The sequence below is a fragment of the Corvus kubaryi genome, unplaced genomic scaffold (assembly GCF_017639235.1).
Source record: "Corvus kubaryi isolate FWS band 111438036 unplaced genomic scaffold, C.kubaryi_AGA036_p1.0 37392, whole genome shotgun sequence".
NCBI classification, from domain to species: Eukaryota; Metazoa; Chordata; class Aves; order Passeriformes; family Corvidae; genus Corvus; species Corvus kubaryi.
Genome location: NW_024581131.1, coordinates 4454038 through 4460008, shown reverse-complemented (window position 1 = coordinate 4460008; position 5971 = coordinate 4454038).

The following is a 5971-nucleotide window of genomic DNA, read 5'->3' as shown; positions in this document are numbered from 1 at the left end:
TTAAGGGTGCGTGTGGGAGTGTTTTTACTATTATTCTTACTATTATTTTGTTTGGTTGGGATTTTGTTTCTTCTCGAGGAGTGTCGCCAGGAGTTTCTCAGCATCCGTGGAGCGCGGGGGCTTGGGGCGGGGGAGATGATGCGTGTGGAGGAAAACGGGATCGTTTCTGGCTCGGGGATTTTTATTACACTGCTGCAAAACAAAGCGAGATGCTTGCAGATTTCAAAACAAGCTGAAGGCTATTTTTAAAAATAGGGCTTCTCAGCTGCATGGAAATAATAACTTGCAGCCTTAGTGAATAGAAGTACATGAAAACCACAGCATTTTCCTCTCCTAACTTTAAAACCCGCATAATACGTGTTTGTTCACTGCAGATGAACTAATCTCGCTATTGTCTTGCCAGGGATCAGCTGGCTTGTGCTTTACATTTTCTGCAGGTCACTGCAATCATTGCCTTTTGTTGTTTTGGGATGGAGGAGTATGAAAGGAAAAGAAGGGGGAGCATAACTGACACCATGCTAAAATTCGTCCCAGAACATCATCACACTGTTGATGCATGTCTCAGAGGGTCAACATGGCAATGATTTTTTCCTCTGCAGACAACAAGGGGAAAGATGAACCTCTTTCATGTAGTGTATTTGGGAACCCCCTCACTCCTCGTGTCCCTATGGCTCTTGCCTTTGGGAACTTCAAACCCTTGAGCAAAGACAACTTGGATCGTTTTATTCCCTAAAGGGAATAAAATTAATATTAATTCCTAGAATGTGCTGGCTCTGCAGAGACTGCCTCAGGTGCCAGCTTACTGTAGAGCTGGAGGGGTCACAGCTTTAGGCCCCATAGGTAGATTAGCTTCAAGAAGAGGAGCATTTGTCTTTGCATGCATGGAAAGGCCTTGCCAGGTGCACCAAAGTAAGTCTTTGAATGTGGTGTTTCCACATTCAGCCCATGTCTGTGACAGAGCAGCCCTCCGGCTGGGGACCCTCACTCCTGCACTTGCCATGCCAGTGAGGAGCCTGTGGCAGCTGGGACAGCTCCCGCCACCTCCCAGGTGCTGCACCTTCAGTGGTGCTTCCAAAGTCTGCCCACACCAGGAGGTACCAGCAGTGCCCGTGGGTTTGGACCCATGGACCCAGGGTTGGCTGCTGCTGGCAGGGAGAATGTTGGAGCCTGGCTCACTGCACAGGAAGGATCTATCCATGCTCAGGCTTCTGAGCAATGAGATGCCGTGACAGGTTTGATCTCCTGAAGTCATTTCCTGATGTTTGTGAGGACAGGTGGGGTGCTCAGTGGGAAGGGTCTGTAGCTTCGTGATTGAGAGAAGAAGAGGCAGCAAGTGCCTTCAGGGTGCAGATCCCCACTTGTTTCCTGGGCAGGCATGGCATCACACCTGGCAGAAGACTTTGCTGACCAGTGGTACAGACAGACCACTTTCATTTCACTAATGGTGGAAGCACTGGTGTTTTAGGAAATGTGAAGACTTTTTTCTTTCAAAGATGCCTGCTCAGATGTTACGTTCTCAACAGCCATTCTCAGTTTCCCAGGTGAGTTGGACAACCTACCCATGTGGCTGTTTTGGGTGGCTATTACCCCACTGTCCTTTCTGTCCCAAAATGGCCCTTGAAGGTAGCCATATGGGGGTCTCTTGGCCCCAAGGATATGATTTAGGGAGCAGGTCATGAAAAGGCTCTCTGAGTTCCTCATCACTAAGAGCACATCATCTTAAAAAGCAGGAGGTGAGCATCAGTTAGGCACAGGTTGAACCAGGAGAGGTGGGTCTCACAAGTTGAGATGGTTGGAGAACATGGTGAACATGGCACAGTGTTCACCTGGGGACTTCTCTCAGCAGCCATCAAACGCATCTCTCGGGATGTAGGTTGGGGTGGTTTTAGGAATAAATGTGCTATGCAGAGAAAATGCTTTGAGTTCCCCAAGAAACCTGCTGGAAAAGTGCCCTCTATTCAAGACTCGAGCCGAAAGGCAATGGCCAGGTCCCTGCAGACAGGGGCTCTTTGTGAGGAGTCCTCGCGAACCTGCTGCCGTTCTTCCCCCGTGCTGGCGAGGCCTTTCCTGTGTTCTGCCTCCTCTGTTTTAGACATTCCTGCCATGAAAGCTGAATGAGCAAGATCCCCTGCTATTTGCAAGATGTGGGCGTGCCCTCTGCAAAATCCAGGTCGTTGTCCTTCCAAACCCTTTCCAGAGGTGAGCCAATATTTACGCAGTGCTTGAGGGACGCAAGGAACGATGGTGCCAACGATCAGGGGTTGCTTTGTGTTTGAGGCCACTTCACTTCCAGCTCACCTGGGAGGTAAAGCAGATCAGGTTTGAGGTTACCAGCCCTGCTTTTTAGTTCAGCTTCCTCACTGTTAATTCTCCCTAATGCTTTGACTGGGGTTTTTTTGTCCCAATATACGTTTAGGTTTTAGCTGGTGGGGACAGTCCTGGGTACTTTCTGCTCACAAGCTGCCAGTTCTAGCAGTGTCTGGTTTTTTGTGTGTGGAGATAGAGAACATGCAGCCCATTTGAGGAGGAAATACTGCATGCACAGAGAGATGTTTTTAATTTAGTGAATCTGTGAACTCTCAGGACAGAGGGGTAGGTTATGATCCTCTAAACCAGCAGTTTGCCTAACATGAGCTACAAAATCTTACCCAAGAACTCCTACCACCAAGCCTATTAGCTTCTGTAGAAATTCCTGCTCCAGAACACTGAGCAGAGTAATTACTGCTATGGTTAGAACAATGCCCCATAAGAATGAAACATTTTTGCTCGAAACATCCAAGTCATATCTGCTTATGTCAGAAAACATAATGACTTTACCTATTGTGTATTCCTGCTGGCTGCTCTGTTTCAAAAGGGTGAGGGGAGGGAAAAGCAAACTCCTTTATGGCCTGTGCATCATTGCAAAGGGATTGCAATTTCAGGAAGTTTATTGCATTTGACTATTCCTGTTTGGAAAGGGTCCAGGTTGTCAGAGCCAGGGCTGAGTCTGATGGCTTGGCAGACAGGGGAAGAGAGGTCCTTGCACTGTAAACTGAGCAAGGAGTAACCAAGGAGATTTGATAAGAAGTTATGGAGGTAACAAAAGAGAGATTCTCAGTGCTGTCATGCTGATGGGGCTGGCTGTTGTGCAGCTCCAGGTTAACTTATTCGGAGGAGAGGGTTTAGTGAGATGCTTATGTATAGAGGCAAACAGTGCCCATGACATGGTGCCATGGAAGAGCACTCCTCTGTCTTTTGGCAAGTCTTGGAGTGAACTTCTCCTGCAGGGATTGTCCTTGGCATGCTGCCAGACAAGCAAACCTGTTGTTGGGCCCTTGAGGCTGGGAGGTTTGTGCTTTGCTCTCTTCTCTTTTCCTTTAGTATACAGTTGTCATCTATGCTAAGCAATGTTTAACTTGGGATTCTTCAAATGTTGTGTGATCCACACGTGATTGCTTCATTTCAGAACGTGTTATATCCCATAATTGCTTTAGCAGAGGCACAGACCAATAGACATTGGTGCTTTATCTCCTTTGCACTTCTCTTTTACTATGCATATGATCATAAGCAATTTGCATTTATACCAGTGGCAATTTTGCTTGGTACTTTGGAATCCTGCTTAAATAAACTGATTACAATTAAGGTTCAAGTTAGGACAGACTACTCAAATCCTCACTGAGGCTTTTCTACCACCAAAGTGACAATTCAAATTATTCAAACTGGTATAGACTCAGAATTTTCCATTTCTTGACAAGGTCATAAAATGTCAAATTATTAGATTTGATAGCTAGGCAAAACCACACTAGATCAGGGGTTAAAATGGGGAAAGGCAGTCTGAACAGAACCCTGAAAAATTCTGACAGTTTTAATTTGGTTTGAATTGCTTTTTGTTGTGTTCTCAAAAAACCAAAAAGCATAAGCTAGTATCTCAGAAAAAAATTTGCTTCTTTTCATTTAATTTTCTTTAATTTTCTTTTTTATTATTCTTTCTGTTCTTGGTTGTTAATAGAAGTGCCAGCCTTGCTGTCCAGCTGCTGTGCATCATTAGGGTAGCACAAAGGTAGCAGTGAATTTAGCCTAATCTATTGATGGACCTGCCAGAGCACCAGGGGCCTTTGCATTCTCTCTTCACACCCCTCTTTTGCTCTTTCCATCATGTCGTTTTACTAGATGAACTCCACTCACCATCTGGCCCTTCATCCTGTCTGGAAGCCCAACTCATTTGCAGGATGCTGTGCTGTTAACTTGGAAAGCAGGTTGGGAATGGCAGGTACCAAGCAGCATTTTGAGCTCGCAGTACGTACCTGTGGAGGGTGGCTCTTCTTTGCTTACTGTCTGTGTAGTTACATTTGAGCAGTAGTTAAATACTCCGTTTATTTATATTCCCTGCTTTTCTGTTGGTGTAATTCCTGTCAAAGTCATGCTCTACGCTCACAGGTCCTGTTCATTGACACTCTTTGCATTAAACGAGAGGTTTGCATTTTGCTTGTTTTGACATTCTCCTCACCTTTCATCTTGATCCACGGTAATATTATTTTTGGAGTAGCTTTTCATAGGTTATTTCTACTTTATGTAGAGGGAGGTAGGGGTGAAGGGGCCATTACACAGGTTTTATTTTTGGTTTCATGTTTCTTAAGTAAACAGGTTTTTTACTGCTGGTAGTCTAGCATGAGTCCTGAAGCAGATCATTCATGGCCTGGCCTGTTGCAGAGGGGAGGCGCCTGGTCCAAAAGCAAGCCCGAGAGCAGCGGTAAGTGCACCAGAGGCATCTTCATATGGATCCTAGCACATGCCTAGAGGGAACAAAACCTAAAGTGTATGAAAAACTTCCCCAAAGCCCTATAAAAGCCTTGAAATCTGACTTTGAAAGCAACACACACTCGAGAAGTGGAGGGTGTCTGAAGAATCCTGACGATGAAGACCTTAAAAACAGTGTGAAGGGAGAGTAGCCAATCCAAGTTTTACTCGCCCCAGCCCGTGCGGCGCTGGCGGAAAGCCGACCGGGGCGATCAGCGCTGGGGCCGTGCCGGCACCTCGTCCCTCCCCGTCCCGCAGCTCTCTGTCCCTCGCCGCCAGCCGGAGCCCCTGTCCGGCCGCGGATGGATGCGGCGATGCGCGGGGCAATGGTGCCCTCTAATGTCGGCCGACCCGGAGCGCCGGGCGCTCGCCCGCCCCGCTCCCCCGCTCGCCCCGGGGAGCGCGGCCTCGCCCCGCCGCCGCCCCACCTTCCCCGCATCGGCAGCCCTTGTCTTCCCGCACCCCGCAGCCCCCCTGGCTTGTCGGCGTGCTGTCCCGTCATCCAGTCCCCGGGGGTGGCTGCGGGTGACCCAGAGGCCTGAGATGCTCTTCACCGCGTAAGGGAGCTCCGGGCTGGGCAGTACTTGGTAACAGGCTCTCTGCTTCCCCACAGAGATCTCTCAAGGGCATAGTTTGCTGGGGACACTGCTCTCCGGGCCACCAGCCTGCAGACAGCCCTGGGAAGCTCAAGGGGGACCAGGTTATGGAAAGGTGCGGATTTTAAATCCATACGGTGTGCACAGTGCTTCTAGAGTAAGGAAATACATCACAGCTATAACCACCATCCTAGAGATTTTTCAAGTTGCTCCAAGTTTGTGTGATTCTTTGACAAGATTTATGAATAGAAGAATACACTCACTTTACTTTGTGAAAAATTAGGGTTGAGGTGTAACTTAGCTATCATTGAATCATAGAATGGCTTGCATGGCAAGGGACATTAAAGATTATCTTGGTCCAATCCCCCTGCCATGGGCAGGGACACCTTCCACTAGACCAGGTTGCTCAGAGCCCCATCCAGCCTGGCCTTGAACATTTCTGGGGATGGGGCATCCACAACTTCTCTGGGCAACCTGTGCCAGTGCCTCACCACCCTCACAGTAAAGAAATTATTCGTAATATCTATTCTAAATAGGTATTTTGGTTTAGAACCGTTAGCCCTCATTCTGTCACTACACTCCCTATAAAGAATCCCTTC